Source organism: Chiloscyllium punctatum, chromosome 12, assembly GCF_047496795.1.
Source record: "Chiloscyllium punctatum isolate Juve2018m chromosome 12, sChiPun1.3, whole genome shotgun sequence".
NCBI lineage: Eukaryota > Metazoa > Chordata > Chondrichthyes > Orectolobiformes > Hemiscylliidae > Chiloscyllium > Chiloscyllium punctatum.
The window spans coordinates 73,327,420-73,348,005 of NC_092750.1; the positions used below are offsets into that span (position 1 = coordinate 73,327,420).

A 20,586-nucleotide genomic window follows, 5' to 3' on the forward strand; every position below is an offset into this window, starting at 1 on the left:
AAAAAAACCACCATTTCAACTGGGACAATACATCTATCCTGGGACAGGCTAAGCAAAGATATGCCAGAGAATTCCTAGAGGCCTGGCACTCCAACCACAACGCCATAAACAAACACATAGATCTAGATACCATCTATCAACCCCTCAGAAAATGAACAGGAAATGACATCACCACAAACCCCAGGAACCCCATCCAGGAGAAAGATATAAATAGAAAGCAGGAGACAACAGCTTCGCTTCACTTGGAGGTCGCCACTGATGATGTTACCGAGCCAGGTAATGAAACGTCTGGATATCAAACGTACAGCTCAGCGAGCAAACCTACACCCTAAATCAATGTTTCTATTTACCCTACTATTTAGAGAGGGGGAGTGGAGGAATTCTATCAGTATAGTCTCCATTAATAGATATTGGTCCCTTTCCAGTTCAGGTTAAACCCATCCTTTTTGAACATGTCTTTGTTGTACCAAATGACATTCCAGTTGTCCAAAAATCTGAATCCCTGAACAATACACCAGCTCTTCAGCCACTGATTTATCTACTTTATCTTTTTGTTCCTTCCCTTGTTTGAGTTTGTCATTGGGAGTAAACCAGAGATTACTATTTTTTAAGGTTTTATTTTTTAATCTTCTACCTAACCTCTTACATTCACTCTATACTCCTAATAATTTTTTCCTAAAAATGTCATTCCTTCTAACTTGTACAATAATTTCTGGTTTCTCAATTTTACCTTTAACAATATACTTGAAATGTATAAAAACATCCTTAATCCTAGTACCAGGAAAGCAACAAGCCATCCTAAACTTACACACTCTGCCACAGAATCTCCTGACAACAGAGCCCCCTATAACCATAATTCTATTTAATTGAGCATTGCCTAACATAAGAATCATTCCAAGTGTCCAATAGCTAACTGCCCCTTCCATTTTCCTCAGAGAGACTATCGCTTTCAACAATTCCAAAAACTGAATATCTATTTGATAGAGGAATAGCCCTAGGAGACTGTTGAACTACCTTCTTACCTTTCCCAACAGTCACCCATCTATCCGACTGATCCTGCTGTGCAATAACTTTCCTAAATCTACTCGTCATCTCACTCTTTACTTCATATCTGCCATTAATAACATTAACCCTAAAAAAAGGTTTCAATAACACCTGATATAAAATAACCTATATTTCATTATCTATACAAGAAAATATTAAAATGGAAAGAATTAAAAAATATATCTCAAACATTAAATAAAATCATGCACTTAGCTGATTAACTGAATAAAAGATGACTCCTCTTCAATAAGTTTCTTGAAGGAAAAAATCTTCTCCAGAGCATGCCTACCACGTGTAAAACTCCCCGAAACAAAAACACGACTCCTTATTTTTAAAGAAACTATTCGACTTTTCAAAAAAATATTCTGCAATGAAAAAAATCCTTTTAAATACATATAGTTTCTTTTAACTTTTAAATTTAAAATAAAGAAGGCCTCTTTAAAGCTCAGAAAAAAAATTCATAGTGGGGAAAAAATATCATGATCAGCTCCTGCAATTTGAAAAAAAAGCTCTCTTTAATGTGTATAGGTTTTCTTAAGCTCTAAAATTAGAATTTAAAATAATCTTCAGCCATTCACTGTAGACACTGAAAGGTCTATTTTAACCACCCTATTTATATGTGATACAAACTTCAAAAAAATTTGTACCTGAACCCCTAGTTCCCTCTACTCTACAACACTACCTAAAGCTGTACCATTAACTGTGTAATCCCTACCCTTGTTGTACCAAAATGCAATACTTTGCATTTTGCATTATCAAAATGCAATAAAGACATTCAAGTAAAAGGTCCATTTGAAAATAATCTTAATTTTTTTTTGTTTGGTTTTATTAGTATTAATGAAACAAAATGAATAAAAATCGTATTAGTGAGATAAAATAACTAATAAAACTGCAATGAATCTTTAACTATGCCTGAACTCCCAGGAACAGCTGCAAGATCCATGCTGGTTCTCCATTCTGGCATATTTGTGTGGGAACGGGGTACATATTTATATACCTCGAATACATAAATGTATAGTCGATTCTGCTATAATGTGAATTGGCTTTAACATGATGAAAGAAATTGAAATAAAACTCTGACTAGAAAAGTAGATACATGGAGTCTCGCTGAACAGCTTAAATCTGTGGTATTTAACAGTAGTAACAGAGGATGGTAAGCTGTCTGACCAATATTGAAAGCTAAGCATTATTCTTGCCAAAGAGTGATTTAGAGGAAACTTCAGAGAAATGGCTGTATCAAAATCTAAAGTTTCAGGGCTTGATTATCTGTCCCTGTTTTCCAGATGTGAGTTGTATGACCAGCAGAAAACTGGTTAATTAATTACTAAAGTGGGAACAAGGTATGACCATGGCTTTCTTATTACCATATAAACACAAGATGAGAAGCAAAGTTTGTCAGCATTGGAGATTAATGATATAAACACTTGAAAAAGGTTTGAACAAGTTATTAACTTTCATGGATACAATTTATCAAAAGATGATTTACTAATTTCTTATGAGAAGTGGTCAGGTTTTGACAAATTCAGAAGTGTGGCGATAGTTCTACAGAACAGTAAATAATGGAATTCAATAAATTGTGTGCAAACCTTCAGAAATTCTATTTGGAAATTCCCACATCTGTTCTGGCATATACTTTATTGGACGGTATTTATCAAATTTAGATAGAAATCTGTTTTGGACGGGAGTTAATACTACAGATAAACACATACTGCAATAATAAATGTTGGAAGCACTAAAAAAAAATTCTTTGGAAAGCATTCCTTTCCTGCAGCAATTGCAATGCAAGTGGAGTAATTCGTTATATGACAGAAAATGGAGGACACAAAGCTAACAGGCTGGTGAGACTGTTTAGATACTGGTCATAGGTCAAAGAAGAATTTTAATTAAATGAGGAAAGAAATGTTTTTGACAGTTTTGAGAGTGAGAGGAATTTAGGGCTTACAGTAGAAGAGAATAACAGAAATGACCAAGGAGTAATGAATCGCTGTTTCAGCAGCATTCAGAAGTACCATTACTTCACAGATTGTTTGAAACAGAATATTGGAAGAATTTTAATCGCTTGTGAAGTTTAATGGCATTTGATTACCAATCATATCATTAACATGTGATGGCAGTTGCGGAGAAATGTATAGATTCTTTCTTGATTGCAGTTGCTATTTCAATGTGCGCTGTGGGCTGCTTGATCACAGCATATTTTCCATGTTTGCAATGCATTAATACTTGGTGTAAGAAGTTGTACATGTATTGCAAATAGTTTTATTGTTATAGCCTGTAATGTAACATTTATTGTTGTTTATTCAACTGTGGAATCGTGTAGCTTTTTTCGAAGTTTCCAGGATATTGTCTTCTGTCTATTGGAGAAGTAAAAACGTATTGGTCTCTAACAAGATTATAACAATGTTGGCAAGCTGGTCTGGGTCATGACATAATTTGATGATTTCCATCGGAGATCAAAACACTGCCACTGTGTCTTCATTTGCAGGTCATTAGCTGTTTCTTCCTGAAGAAGTTTGCATTGATGTTGACCAAAATTAATCAACTTAACTCCACTTTGGGGTCAATACTGTCTGCATGCATGTTCAATGGAATTTCTACATCCTTGTTCAGATTTGCTAATCTGCTCAGTGTGTCCGAGTAACCATGTTGGTACTTTTTGGAGAAGTCATTGTAATCTATGCAGTGTACCTGTCAGGGGTTTGAACATAGAACATAGAACATAGAACAATACAGCACAGAACAGGCCCTTCGGCCCACGATGTTGTGCCGAACTTCTATCCTAGATTAAGCACCCATCCATGTACCTATCCAAATGCCGCTTAAATGTCGCCAATGAATCTGACTCTACCACTCCCTCGGGCAGCGCATTCCATGCCCCCACCACTCTCTGGGTAAAGAACCCACCCCTGACATCTCCCCTATACCTTCCACCCTTCACCTTAAATTTATGTCCCCTTGTAACACTCTGTTGTACCCGGGGAAAAAGTTTCTGACTGTCTACTCTATCTATTCCTCTGATCATCTTATAAACCTCGATCAAGTCACCCCTCATCCTTCGCCGTTCCAACGAGAAAAGGCCGAGAACTCTCAACCTATCCTCGTACGACCTACTCTCCATTCCAGGCAACATCCTGGTAAATCTTCTCTGCACCCTCTCCAAAGCTTCCACATCTTTCCTAAAGTGAGGCGACCAGAACTGCACACAGTACTCCAAATGTGGCCTAACCAAAGTCCTGTACAGCTGCAACATCACCTCACGACTCTTGAATTCAATCCCTCTGCTAATGAACGATAATACTCCATAGGCCTTCTTACAAACTCTATCCACCTGAGTGGCAACCTTCAAAGATCTATGTACATAGACCCCAAGATCCCTCTGTTCCTCCACCTGACCAAGAACCCTACCATTAACCCTGTATTCCGCATTCTTATTTGTTCTTCCAAAATGGACAACCTCACACTTGGCAGGGTTGAACTCCATCTGCCACTCCTCAGCCCAGCTCTGCATCCTATCTAAGTCCCTCTGCAGCCGACAACAGCCCTCCTCACTGTCCACAACTCCACCTATCTTTGTATCATCTGCAAATTTACTGACCCACCCTTCGACTCCCTCCTCTAAGTCATTAATAAAAATTACAAACAGCAGAGGACCCAGAACTGATCCCTGCGGAACTCCACTTGTAACTGGACTCCATGCTGAATATTTACCATCTACCACCACTCTCTGACTTCTACCGGTTAGCCAGTTTTCTATCCAATTGGCCAAATTTCCCTCTATCCCATGCCTCCTGACTTTCCGCATAAGCCTACCATGGGGAACCTTATCAAATGCCTTACTAAAATCCATGTACACTACATCCACTGCTCTACCCTCATCCACATGCTTGGTCACCTCCTCGAAGAATTCAATAAGACTTGTAAGGCAAGACCTACCCTTCACAAATCCGTGCTGGCTGTCCCTAATCAAGCAGTGTCTTTCCAGATACTCGTAAATCCTATCCCTCAGTACCCTTTCCATTACTTTGCCTGCCACAGAAGTAAGACTAACTGGCCTGTAATTCCCGGGGTTATCCCTATTCCCTTTTTTGAACAGGGGCACAACATTCGCTACTCTCCAGTCCCCTGGTACCACCCCAGTTGCCAGTGAAGACGAGAAGATCATTGCCAACGGTACTGCAATTTCCTCTCTTGCTTCCCACATAATCCTAGGATATATCCCGTCAGGCCCGGGGGACTTGTCTATCCTCAAGTTGTTCAAAATGTCCAACACATCTTCCTTCCTAACAGGTATCTCTTCTAGCTTATCAGTCCGTTTCACACTCTCCTCTTCAACAATACGGTCCCTCTCGTTCGTAAATACTGAAGAGAAGTACTTGTTCAAGACCTCTCCTATCTCTTCCGACTCAATACACAGTCTCCCACCACTGTCCTTGATCGGACCTACCCTCGTTCTCGTCATTCTCAGGTTTCTCACATATGCATAGAATGCCTTGGGGTTATCCTTGATCCTATCCGCCAGGGATTTTTCATGCCCTCTCTTAGCTCTCCTAATCCCTTTCTTCAGGTCCCTTCTGGCTATCCTGTATCCCTCCACTGCTCTGTCTGAACCTTGTTTCCTCAACCTTATGTAAGCCTCCTTCTTCCTCTTTACTAGACATTCAACCTCCCTCGTCAACCAAGGCTCCCTCACACGACCATTTCTTCCCTGCCTGATCGGTACATTTCCAATGGTTTATGATCGGTTCCCAAGGTGAACTGCTTACTAAACAGTGTGATACTGAATTCCAGAGCACATGTTTCATACTGTATGTTGGAATAATTTGATTGAACTAGAAATAGATTTTTTGGATCCAAGCATAATTAGTTTGTCGTCTTACATTCTGCATGCACCTAGTTCTTGCTGAGATGCAACAGCTCCCAGAATTATTGTCTTCTTTGAGTCATAGTACTACAGTATACAAATTTCTGACAGTGCTTGTTTGAGTGATTCCGTCACGTATTGATGGTCTGCCTGCCATACATATGGGATAATAAAACAAAGAACTACAGATGATAGAAATCTGAAAAAAATACTTAAATTTCTGGAGAAATACAACAGACCTGACCTCATCTCTGGGGAGAAAACGAAGTTAATATTTCAAGTTCAGCGACTTTTCATTAGAGAGGATGTCTTTTGTTAAGAGTTCTTTTCATGATAATGCCTTCGCAGAGACCTTTGGTATGTATGGTGCTAGAAGGTTATGAAAACTAAATATCTCTGCAGGTCCTCTTCGTCACGGGTTGTAGGTTGTGTCATATATCTTGCCCTAGTAAGCATGGATCCTATACCTGAATAAATCGAACCATAAAAGTTAATCTGACATACGTTCATCTGGCACTCTTGCCTTCAATCAGATGTCCTTAATGACAATCTGCCACTATCAATAAGTGTAGATTGTGCTTGTGCTCATCTTTGATTTGTGCCTGTCACCGCATAACTATCAGCAATCTGTACACATCCAAGAATACTCCATGGCACAGTCCCTGCTGTTTTTGTTTTGTTGCCTCCTATTGTTACCTCTAGTTGCAACTTTGGAGCCCAATGTCTCTTTGCACTACAGAACTTATAAAACTCTTATAAAGAAGGACAGCTCCAGATTGGTAACAACAGGCCATAATCCCAGTATAGTTTGCCTTCTTTCTGCATTCTAGTTATCATGCCAGTTCTAATAACAGGACATAATGTTCGCAGATAGTACTGCCTAACTGTGATATCTTCATATTTTTTTCCATTTCTTACAATGTAACTATGCATTACCTTTCTTTTTCTCAGAAAGGTCCTTTCACAAAGTTTCAAAGGGTGTTGCAGCTATTACTACTCCATTATCCATTTAAACAACACAGCCTCTGAGACATCATAGTCCTTACCATTGTCGCAGCACCTACTGATGAAATTACTAATTGATTGTTGTGTCTGTTGCCTGTAAGACATCTGCTGTAGTTGGTCAATTCTAAAGTTCAGTTTTATTATTTCCCACTGCTTAGCCACATCTCTCTGGACCTCTTCAGACAGCTCTGTTGACACTGCCTTGCAACCCATTTTTCCAAATCGCTACCTGTATTTTTACTGCTTGCTTATCCAGTTCTTGAATAACCAAATCTAAACTCATAGTTCCATCCTTTGTTTAAAAAAGCCCAAACTCACTTAGGACAACTGTGGTTTCCCAATTCATACTGGGGAATTTGTTAGTCATCATGTGGGTGTTTCCTGTGTTTTGTAAAAGTTATTGCTACGTAAGGGAAAAGCCTTCTGTATGTGGAGACTCAGCATTATAGGTGCTTTGCTATTTTTTTTGATTTCCCTGTGCTGTGTTCAGCTGCATCTCATTTTTGTTTTGCATGCTTTTTTTATTTTGCCTGAAAATGATATCTGAATTGCCTCAAAAGCCCAGCAGCCTCTCGAACCCGGCTCAGAACTGACTCACTACAACCATAGACAACTGAACTTCTAGTTCACAAATAAAGTACTCCCGGTTCAGCCTTTTATATGTTTCTCTTTTGTGTAGTTTGTGGTATAAATATAACTCTTGCACTGTTCCAAATTTTGCATAAAACATTTTGCTATAGTCTTGAAATTCAGAACACTGCTTTTTTCATGTGTTATTTTCTTTAATATAGACCTACCATTGTTGTACTGGATTGGTAAGTGTTGTAGGAACCATTTGAAAATCTCAACAGTCTCAACTTTCCGTTACAGAGCAGCATATGCACGTAATCTTAGTCTGGCATATTGTTGCTTGGAACCCTCATGGCTGCTGTCCTTGGACTGTCATCCTTGACCTTGGCATACTCTACTCTTAGAGCAGCAGCACAACCGTGATTGCCTGAAATGCTGTCCACTGACTGGATTGTGAGGATCTTGTGAGGTCTTTGACAGATGAGAAACAAATTGGTCCATATTTATAGACCATGCACTGACCCACATGCACTACATTATGGCATTCACCCAGTATGAATACGCTCTGTATCACACTACGTAATTCTTGTGCACGCATATATACACAATGCTTCTCTCACTTGCACATACTCATACATAATTATGTACACACTCGTAAATGTACACTTTCTCACATTCTTTCTCATGCTCACTCACGCACGTATGCTCAGTCACAGACACAGGCACTGTCCCGCACACAAGCTCTTCCTCTGAACATTCTTCAGAACCCAATAATCTGGGGTGGGGCTTTTGGAAGTTTGCTGTATTCAAAACACAGTTGGAGTTGCATGAAGGCCCATGATTTCTGTCCTTGCTCTTGCTGTCTTCCAAGTAGCCTCTTAGGCACACACTTGAATACTCTCTCTCTCTCTCTCACTTGCTCTCTCCGTCTCGCTCTGTTTCTCACACACACGCACATATGTAAACATTCTCATGTACACATGGGAACATATGCACTTATACATACACCAGTGTAAATTCAAGTGACCATGAACTTTTTTTCAGTGGTAGATGTTCAGTAATTTTGAGAATTTGATTTTTTGTAAAGATCATCGGTGTGCAGAACACATCTCAAAGTCTTTGTACAGCCCACATGTAAAGGCACAATTGGCCCTGTTTTGTATTTTAAAATCCTGAGCAGCATGAGAGCTGTGTTGGATTGTGTTAATCCCTTTTGCATGCTGAAAACAACAAGCTATCTTTGGACACTGCATTGAAGGATAGGCAGGCAGACTCAGGTTTCTAACACACTGAATCCCAGGACTGTGATTTGGAGCACGTGATGGACGTCAGATATACAGCTGACGTCAGAAAACTGCTGATTGATCATCTTCCTGATGCAGTAACTATATTGATGGATGAAACCTTTTCAAATTAATTAACATTTAAATTACAAATGAAATATTGGACTGCTGGAATTTACTAAGGGGCAATTGTGCTAGATTTGTCATTTTCATGTCATAATCCCCCCCCACCCTCACTTGCCAGGCACACCACATGTTCCAACTGATGGCAGACTCTGCTTGCCTTGATTGCCACACGTTCTGTGATAATTACTGCAATGAATCTTTGCAACAGCAGAACCTGCCAGCCTGCCTTTAGTCATCTGTAAGCTGACATGATATTGGCTCCCGGTATTCCATCTTTCCCAGTAACTAATACAGCTGAGAGCGTGGAGACAGGGATCCAACTAAAACTCTGCACACGTTTTCCACTCTGACAATATACCTCTATCTGAGTAATGGGCAGTGATGTAAAGCTTTACAAGATGCTTGCTGAAGGACAATTGAAACTCCATTATAGCTTTTCTTCCAACAAGTTAGCTGAAAGGACGGGATTCAGTGTGCACTGTAAGCAGGGAGGAATTCAATATACATCCCACCATAAAGCGACAGACTGATATATATAGCTCATTCCATGGAGGGTCTGATACTGAGCCCATTACATGGAAGGTCTGATACCGAGCGCATTACACAGAAGGTCTGATACTGAACCCATTACAGGGAGAGTCTGATGCTCAGCACATTACACGGAGGGTCTGATTCTGAACACGTTACGCCGAGGGTCTGATACTGTGCTCATTATTCAGTGTGTCTGATACACAGCACTTTTGACAGAGAGTCTAATACTGAGTCCATTTCATTCGGCGTGTAATACTGAGCCGAATACACAGACATATGACACATAGCCCTTGACACGGAGGGTCTGATACGGAAATGGACCATTACACAGCCTATTACACCCAGAATCTGATTCACAGCCAATTCTGTATCATGAAAATCTGATACATGGGCTATTATGTGGAAAGAGTTGATATACAGCCCATTAAACAGCAAGAGACTGACTGACTGAGTTCAGAACATAAACCATTATGCTGGAAGGAAGAAGGATTTTGAATGCCCCACTTATTTTGAACATTCCTCTCTTTCTATGAATTTGGGGCCAATCAACTTTTTGCAAGTGAATCTTGTTACGTGAGAACTAATTGATTATGTATCAGACACCTCTGTGCAATAGACTCTTAATGTGTCATGGTCTGCTAATGGACGCACTTTCCTGTGGGATATTACAGCCAGATTTGGTCATGATATCTACAACAATCGCATTTGACATTTAGGATTAGGATTTCCATCCAATTCTGCTCGTTCTTTAATAAAAGGATATGATTGAAAGTGACCATAGTCCCAGATCTACACCCTCATTCAAGTAAGAAGGCAAGAGATGTGTATAACCCAAGAGTCACCATGCCTTAGACAAGATTGAGAAGGTGGGGCATTCACGCCTGCCTCAGCCAGTGCAGGAATGAAAATGCACTTCTGTGTCACTCTGGATCACAAATCATCCATTCAGGTAACCAAGCTAAGCACCCCCCAGTAGGTCTCCAATTAATTCATTTGCTGTGCGCACTCAGTGCAGCACCTAAAGACAGCCTGAGATTATCCCTAACCGGTGGGTTGATTGAGTTATGCTTGTATGAACTTGTATGAGCCACCAAAGGCAAATTAAGTTACTCAGAGATACAGAGATAGAACAGCTCTATTTATACATACAGTAGTTTCTGTTCAAAGGTTTCCAACTTCATTATAGAGGACTACATTAGATATCCTTCTAACCTTCTTTATCAACACGTCATTCTAGCCCTTCTCCATTCTGTGTTTATCAAGCTTTTCCTTGAAGGTAACTTCACTTTTTCTGTAATGGCTCCTTGAGGTAGTCATGGCACATTCTCGCCATTGTTTGGTTCAAGTTGCTCCTGAATTCCCTTCTGACTCTATCTTAAACTAATGACCTGAATCATTCTGATGAATACTTAATTTACAGGTCCCTTCTGAGACAGTCTCTGCTTTCCTCATTTTTTTCCAATTTAAATACATTTGAATAAATGATTGGCATTTTGGACCCTGCCACAGTCTTGTGGTTGCAATATTAAAACTGGTACTGAATCACAGGAAATCAAGAGTGGAGAATAAATGCGAGTTATCTGAATATTTTCCATATAAGATTCTAATTATCTGAGGTGGATTCTGGGGCTTTAATGAGCACAAGGCTATAGTAATCTGACAGACACTCTGACAGCCAATCAGTGCTGATGTGTATCGCCTGTGCCTGAAGCAGAAGCGCGTCTCTCAGAGCTGATCAGGAGTGTAAAATATTCCAGCAGCTCTGAGTGATATCAGCAGAAAACTACTGAAGGTTGTTATCAGCATAAGTCTGTTAGTTAGTACATTTAATACGGCTTTATTTACTTCACTCACGACTAAACAGCCAAATTAAATGTTATTTGCTTTTTATTTACTATGTCATCTTTAATTAAAACTCAATTTGGTCGAGAGAACACGTGGTCTAGAAACTGCAGCCTCCCTCCTTATAAGTAGAATCATGATTTTAACACCATGACCATAAAAATGGCGTCTAACAACCATTTTTGTGTAAGCAATCCCCACCATAGATCACAATATTTTCTGAAGTTGTCTGCACTCCTATTCACCATGCCATGGTTCGCTGTCATCAGGCCTGGTTGGTTGGGGATCCTACTAGTCTAATGAGAAGAAACTCTTGTCTTATTTGCATGTTACCAACTAGTTACACTGGTGTAACAGATAGGGAGGAATCATTCCAGCCATTAAGCATCATGGACATTGGAGAGTCGGTTGGGAAAATTGAGTGAGGTTGGCTGAAATCAGATTTTTAATATCGAGAAAATAAAGCCCAATTCACCAAACAAGTTTTGAACAATGAGATGAGAATCTCACTGGTGGAAAGTGGAGTTGCAGGTAGACAGGGTAGTGAATTATTGGTCAGTGTATTGAGTGTAGAAGTTGGGAAGTCATGTTGCGGCCACTTTTGGAATACTGCATTTGGTCTTGTCTCCCTGCTATAGGGAAGATGTTGTTAAACTTGAAATGGTTCAGAAAGGATTTGCAAAGATGATTGTGGGTTAGGAGGTTTGAGCTATAGGGAGAGGCTGAATAGACTGGGCTATTTTCCCTGAAGTATCGGAGGCTGAGTGATCTTACAGAGGTTTACAAAATCAAGAGGGGCATGGATAGGGTGAATAGCCAAAGTCTTTTTCCCAGGGTAGGAGAGTCCAAATCTAGAGGACATAGGTTTAAGGTGAGAGGGTAACAGGGACCCAAGAGGCAACTTTTTCACTCAGAGGGTGGTTCATGTGTTGAATATGCTGTCAGAGGAAATGGTGGAGGCTGGTACAGTTATTATATTTAAAAGGCAACTGGATGGGTATATAAATAGGAGGTGTTTAGGGATAAGGGCCAAATGCTGGCAAATGGGAGCAGATTAATTTAGGATATCTGGTTGGCTTAGATGATTGGACAGAAGAGTCTATTTCCATGCCATACAAGTTTATGGCTCCTTGACTGTAATGGGAGAGGCCTATTTGCATGCCATTGTTACCAAACCTCATTTCATTGATATGCTGTTTGCTTTTCTCCCACCCTCCAGATTGAAACTGGATGGACCCAATGATATGAAAGTCACAGTGATTACCCTGGCGACTCCAGCCTGCCATTTCTTTCTCCAGGCCTCTATCTTGGACATCAATCACCAACATCTAAGGACACCCACTGTGGACAGTGAATGTCCACAAAGCCTTCACAGAGGTTGTCATTGAACAAGTACTAGCCTCACCACATCATCACGGTACAACTTACAGCATAGTTCTGCATTTCAGAGCGCATCAACACCTATCGTTGCTGCCAGGACACAATGCATCAGGGACAGGCATCATCTTACAGATTCAACCGCTTTGCACTTTAGAGGTCCTTAGTTGCTGTCTGAGCACTCGTTCATTTTGCACATCCTTGGATACACTCAGCATCTCTGTGTTGCCTTGCTATTTTGCATTTTGTCTCCTCATTTCAACCATGATTACTCTGTGCATAAAATCATCTCCAGGTCTACCTCCCAGCTCTCCTCTGGTTCCAGATATTCAAAATATGCTCATTTTTACATTCAAAGTTGGAACATCATCAAGTCCAAGAGATGTGCAGCATGGAAACAGACCCTTCGGCCCAACCCGTCCATGCTGACCAGATATCCTAACCTAATTTAGTCCCACCTGCCAGCACCTGGCCCATGTCCCTCCAAGCCCTTCCAATTCATATACTCATCCAAATGCCTCTTAAATGTTGCAATTGTATCAGCCTCCACCACATCCTCTGGCAGCTCATTCCATACACGTACCACCCTTTGCATGAAAAAGTTGCCCCTTAGGTCTCTTTTATATCTTTCCCCTCTCACCCTAAACCTATGCCCTCTAGTTCTGGACTCCCCGACCCCAGGGAAAAGACTTTGTCTATTTATCCTATCCATGCCCCTCATAATTTTGTAAACCTCTATAAGGTCACCCCTCAGCCTCCAATGCTCCAGGGAAAACAGCCCCAGCCTGTTCAGCCTCTCCCTGTAGCTCAGATCCTCCAATCCTGGCAACATCCTTGTAAATCTTTTCTGAACCCTTTCAAGTTTCACAACATCTTTCCAATAGGAAGGAGACCAGAATTGCACGCAATATTCCAACAGTGGCCTAACCAATGTCCTGTACAGCCGCAACACGACCTCCCAACTCCATACTCTGCCAATAAAGGAAAGCATACCAAACACCTTCTTCACTATCCTATTTACCTGCGACTCCACTTTCAAGGAGCTATGAACCTGCACTCCAAGGTCTCATTGTTCAGCAACACTCCCTAGGACCTTACCATTAAGTGTATAAGTCCTGCTAAGATTTGCTTTCCCTCGCAGCACCTCGCATTTATCTGAATTAAACTCCTCAGCCCATTGGTCCATCTGGTCCAGATCCTGTTGTAACCTGAGGTAACCCTCTTCGCTGTCCACCACACCTCCAATTTTGGTGTCATCTGCAAATTTACTAACTGTACCTCTTGTGCTTGTATATTTCTTGCACTTCTCAACATCAAGGTAACTGCTCAAATGGTTAGATTTTTTATATTATATCTAACTAAAGCAGATTCACAACTGACCTTTATAATTCAATGAACAATTTTAGATTCTGGCATGGCTTATTTTCACATCACACCCTCCGTGACCTGACCCAACTGTTTCCATGATATCCCAATCAGCCCTCAACCTCCTGATGTAACACCTCTGAACACCTGATTATTCCAACCTAACTAATTCTGAGTGTTCAACCACTGATTTGTCTCTACCCAACTAACCCATTCTGACCACCCAACTATGCCCCCTATTCCAACCCCCCTCTGCTATTCAACTTGTTCTGAGTTGTATAATGTTATGACTTATTAACAATATTTAAAAGGCATTTGGACAAATACATGGATAAGAAAGGTTTGGAAGGATATGGAGAAAGTGAGGACTGCAGTTGCTGGAGAGTCAGAGTCGAAAAGTTTGGCTCTGGAAAAGCACAGTAGGTCAGGCAGCATCCGAGGAGGAGGAGAGTCAATGTTCATGCATAAGCCCTAGAAGGATATGGGCCAAGTGCAGGGAACTAGGGTTAGCATAGATGGACATCTTGCTCAGCATAGACCAGTTTGGGCCAAAGGGCCTGCCTCCGTGCAGTAGGACTCTATGACTCTAAGTTATAGTATTATTGGACAGTCAGATCCCAGAGTGAAACCTTTCTTGACAGAACATACATCTTTTCTTTGCGGTTTGGTTTCCATGTCATCACTCACTGAACATACTCACAAGAGGCTGCTAATATACTTCCAACAAAAGTGCATCCATATTTATTACACACAAAAGGAAATAAAAACACACAAATTATTCTTGAACTATACAATAAGTTAACTGAAACTGTCTTATTACAAATATCTGAAATAATAATTCAAAGGGGCGGCACGGTGGCTCAGTGGTTAGCACTGCTGCCTCTCAGCACCAGGATCTCAGCCTTGGGTGACTGTCTATGTGGAGTTTGCACATTCTCCCCGTGTCTGCGTGGGTTTCCTCTGGGGAGTGCTCCGGTTTCCTCCCACAGTCCAAAGATGTGCAGGTCAGGTGAATTGGCCATGCTAAATTATCCGTAGTATTAGGTGCATTAGTCAGAGGGAAATGGTCTTCAGAGTGTCGGTGTGGACTGGTTGGGCCGAAGAGCCTGTTTCCACACTGTAGGGAATCTAACCTAAAAAAAAATCCTTTTACCGTCTGCAACAACTGATATTCAAACTTATTGAAGAATCATCTTGTTTTTAAAGTTCCTTATTTGGTTGATATAGCTTTACTTCCTTTCAGAAAACCTCTGCGTTTGCTCAGTGCTGGTTTCTTCAGTCAATATCACTTCATAATCAAACTGCTAACACAGCTAACTTATTTCTGAACAGTGATTCCTTAAACTTCTCTTTGACAGCCTTTTTGTTCCTGGACCTTCACTGGACTAGTTTCTCCTGCCCTGACAGTGGAAACCTACACACACTGTCTGTGCAAGATACCTTCACATCACTGTCCTCCTGGATAGCTGACACTTTTTCTAAAGGGAAACCATCCGTATCTAGTTAAAAATCACACAACACCAGGTTATAGCCTAATAGGTTTATTTGGAAGTGCTAGCTTTCGGAATGCTGCATGTCTGTATCTAGTGAGTTTTGAGAGGTTTTGTCTGTATCTCTCTGTGGAAAGGACACATTGTTGCAAGGCAATAGCCCAATTTATGTTTCTTTTCTATTGTTTATGAATGCACTAAACTATTCACTGAAGGGTTTCTGAGAAGCCTAATCTACACAATGTAAACAAACTCCAGACATCCTGGTAAAGCTTACAGGACTCAGTGAAACTAAAACGTCCTTCTTCATATAATGTGGAGGAGTTGGACTGGAGTGGACAAAGTTAAAACTCTCACAACGCAAGGTTATAGTCCAACAGGTTCATAGTCATAGTCATAGAGGTGTACAGCATGGAAACAGACCCTTCCATGCTGACCAGACATCCCAACCCAATCTAGTCCCACCTGCCAGCACCCGGCCCACATCCCTCCAAGCCCCCCACACTCATACACCCATCCAAATGCCTCTCAAATGCTGCAACCATACCAGCCTCCCCACATCCTCTGGCACCATTCAATCATGCCTGATATATTTCTCAACTACATACTCCTGCTTTATACCCATAACCCTTGATTTCTTTAATAAAGCCTTCACAAGAGTATTATAAATCAAAGTATTTGGAAGCACTAGCTTTCAGAGCGCTGCTCCTTCATCAGATAGCTGTGGAATGGGATCATAAGACATAGCGAAAGATTATGGTGTCATGCAACTGAAATGATATATTGCACAAACCTAGATTGCTGTTACTTAACTGTTTGTTCAATATATCATTTCAGTTGCATGACACTGTAATCATTTGCTATAAATTCTGTGTCTTATGATCCAGTTCCACAGCTGCCTGATGAAGGAGCAACATTCCGAATGCTCGTGCTTCCGAATAAACCTGATGAACTTTAAACTTTTAACCTTCTTAATATGCATTACAATCAAAGATACACTTACATGTGTTCTATCCACTTCAGAACTCAAGTTTTCAAATTAAATATCATGAACCTTCATCACAACAGGTATGGTTTTGTAAGAGTTAATGTTGTGCACTGCATTAAACTCTGCGCAAGTCCACTCAAATCACTGTCACACAGTCTTGGACCTCAAAAATGTATCATCTGTGTCTTCCAGTAGTCTTAGTAATGAAGTTTAACCAACCTATGCAACTTGTAACTAAATGCTATTTTGCAATAAACTACATCTTGTTACGACAAGAGCCCCTTGTTAAAATTCTTGAGTGGTTGTTCCCCTATCAATATAAGCCAAATGGTTGCTTATACCCAGTCAGAGAAAAAGAAATAGTGGTGCCACCCTTGTACTCACAAGCACCACAGGGTGACCAGTAATGTGCATTGTTTCTTAATACTAAAAGTTGGAAAGAATCCACTGGACCCAGAGAAAGACAAAGTGAGCTTACAGTCTTAAAGACTTTTTCCCTTTAACAACTTTTCACACAGACAGTCAGCGGCCACAAGCACTTGAATAAACAAGCAGTAAACAGGAACTCATAGAAACACTAAAAATAGAAGTTAGCACTCCAGCATGCAGAATCTCTATGCAGGATCTCCAACCAACATTATACATCAGGTACATTGATGACATTTTCTTCCTCTGGACCCATGGCGAGGAGTCACTGATAAAACTACACAGTGACATCAACAAGTTTCATCTCACCATCAAACTCACCATGGACTACTCTCCACTATCTGTCTCATTCTTGGACACATGCATCTCCATCAAGGATGGACACCTCAGCACCACACTCTACCGCAAACCCACAGACAACCTCACAATGCTACACTTCTCCAGCTTCCACCCAAAACATATTGAAACAGCCATTCCCTGTGGACAAGCCCTACGCATATACCGGATCTGCTCAGATGAGGAGGAACATGACGGACACCTGGAAGTACTCAAGGATGCCCTCACAAGAACGGGATATGATGCTCAACTCATCGACCGCCAGTTCCAACGTGTCACAGCAAGGAACCGTAATGACGTCCTCAGGAGATAGACACGTGCTGCAACTGACAGGGTATCCTTCGTTGTTCAGTACTTCCCAGGAGCTGAAAAATTACGCCATGTTCTTCGTGACCTGCAACACATTATCAATGAGGATGAGCACCTCACCAAGACCTTCGCCACACCTCCACTACTTGCCTTTAAACAACCGCCAAACCTCAAACAAATCATTGTTCGTAGCAAACTGCCCGGCTCTCAGGACAACTCCATACAACCCTGTCACGGTGGATGCTGCAAGACTTGTCAGACTATGGACATAGATACCACTATTACGCGTGGGAACACCTCCCACCTTGTACATGGCAGGTACTCATGTGACTCAGCCAATGTTGTCTATCTTATATGTTGCAGGCAAGGATGCCCGGAGGCTTGGTACATTGGGGAAGCCGAGCAAAGGCTACGACAACGGATAAATGGGCACCGCACAACAATCAACAGACAGGAGGGTTCCCTCCCAATTGGGGAACACTTCAGTGGTCCAGGACATTCAGCCTCGGACCTTCGGGTGACCATCCTCCAAGGTAGACTTCGGGACAGGCAGCAGAGAAAAGTAGCCGAGCAGAGGCTGATAGCTAAGTTCGGTACCCATAGGGAGGGCCTCAACCGGGACCTTGGATTCATGTCACATTACAGGTGATCACCATTGCACTACACACAGACACACACAGATATTCCTACACACACACACACTCTCACATACACACGGACACAGGTACACACAGACGCGCACACAGACACCCACAAACACCCTTATAGACACCCATACAAACTCACACATGCACCCCCTCACAGACTTAAGACACTCTGCACTCACTACACACACACACACACTTTCTCACACTCACAACCCCCACCCCAGACAGACAGACAAAGACCCACATGCACACATATATTTTGCGGGGTGAATTTGTACTTGCAGAGTTACATTGCACTTTGCTCAAAAACTGCATACATTCATGTAGAACTCTGAGCTCAAAAACTGCATGAATTTATGTAAAACTCTGTTATCTCACTTTTTAGATTAGAATCAATCTAAACATCAGGTCATAGACAGAGAACACAGGGGGCCAACACCTTCGATATAATGTCTCGCTATCACCGTTGTTAACAGCTAACCCAAGAATGCAACTTTTAAAAAAAGGTTTGTGATTTACACATGAAAGAAGTGAAACTATCACTGTATTCTAACAGATGAAAGGCTTAACAGACAATCAATTTTTCAATGTATAATTTCAGTTACATCACACTAAATTTTTGCTATAAATTCTGTTACGATCGAGCCCTCCACTATCACCTGATAAAGGAGCGTCGCTCCGTAAGCTAGTTTGCTTCCAATTAAACCTGTTGGACTTTAACCTGGTGTTGTGTGATTTTAACTCGGTTTAGGGTGAAAGGGGAAAGATATAAAAGAGACCTAAGGGGCAATTTTTTCTCACAGAGGGTGGTACGTGTATGGAATGAGCTGCCAGAGGATGTGATGGAGGCTGATACAATTGCAACATTTAAGAGGCATTTGGATGGGTATATGAATAGGAAGAGTTTGGAGGGATATGGGCTGGGTGCTGGCAGGTGGGACTAGATTGGGTTGGGATATCTGGTCGGCATGGACAGGTTGGACTGAAGGGTCTGTTTCCATGCTGTACATCTCAATGATTCTATGACTCTGGTTTAGAGACGTAAGCTGCATCTGTTCGCAATGGTTCAACCCAGGAGTGCTAGAATCACTTTGTGTCACGGAATATAAAGTAAACACCATTTCCATTGTGTATGCTGTTCAGATTTAGATTGTTCCATGCTGTCCAATCTCAATTCTTCCTTATGCCTTTAGTCTCATATTGCTCAGTTTAGAACATCCATCTTTGCATAATCATTTGCTCTCAGATTATCAGCAAGATCTTTTGATCAGTCTGCTTGGGATGATGTGACTTTGATCTGGTTTGTGAGTTAATTTTACACCATCTTGCTGAGCTGAATGTTTGCATGATTTTTTTTTATCTCTGGAAACTGTCCCCTTCAGACATTTCAGGCAGTAGCATTTGCTATTGTGTTCTTAGGTGAACTGTTGATGTTTTAAGGTATGAAAGTTTTAATTTATTTTCCTTCTCGTTCACCCTATTGCTCTGATCGTATTATCGTATTTTTTTCTGTGTCTACAAGCTCTGCCATTTGATCTAGATTTGAGACATTCCTTTCTACCTGTGAACTTGCAATTATTCGCAGCCTCTGCAATTTTCCTTTCTGGTGTGCATTTGTTTACTGCTGTTTCACTGCATTAGTTCCTCTGCCTTTCTCTTGAATTAACTAAAAGCTCGTTGGATAGTCAGCATTTTAATCTGCCTACTTGGAGATTCATTACCCTCGCAGATATTATGAGCTTGTCCTTTCCAATCAAATAATTTGAACTTCAAGATGTGCAGACCCAAAATAAGCGGATCTATCCGACTTCCATCTATTCCTTGAACTTGCATCTGGCTGAATTTTTCAGTTTTGCGAAAAAATTGTCAATGCGATCACCTGGTTCCTGCCTCAAACTCTGAAATTTGTGTTTAACAGTGGCTGGAGGTGTATGCTGAATTTTTCAAACATTTTGTCTGTGTTGTTACTATTATGCACACTTACCGACGAGCTTTTAAACAATTTAACCCTTTCTCTCCTACCAAAAGGATGCACCTTTTGTGGGCGGCACGGCGGCACAGTGGTTAGCACTGCTGCCTCACAGCGCCAGAGACCCGGATTCAATTCCTGCCTCAGGTGACTGACTGTGTGGAGTTTGCACATTCTCCCCGTGTCTGCGTGGGTTTCCTCCGGGTGCTCCGGTTTCCTCCCACAATCCAAAGATGTGCAGGTCAGGTGAATTGGCCATCCTAAATTGTCCGTAGTATAGGTAAGGGGTAGGAGTAGGGGTATGGATGGGTTGCGCTTCGGCGGGGCAGTGTGGACTTGTTGGGCCGAAGGGCCTGTTTCCACACTGTAAGTAATCTAATCTAATCACCTGACAATTTCCTCCTCACTTAGTTTTTCTCC

General features: G+C 41.3%; 1 protein-coding gene across 4 annotated transcripts in view; it reads left to right on the forward strand.

The window, feature by feature from the left end:
- Positions 1-20,586, forward strand: part of LOC140483931 (voltage-dependent calcium channel subunit alpha-2/delta-2-like) — an 839,332-nt gene that overhangs the window by 550,250 nt on the left and 268,496 nt on the right. The gene's annotated exons all lie outside the window — the stretch shown is intronic.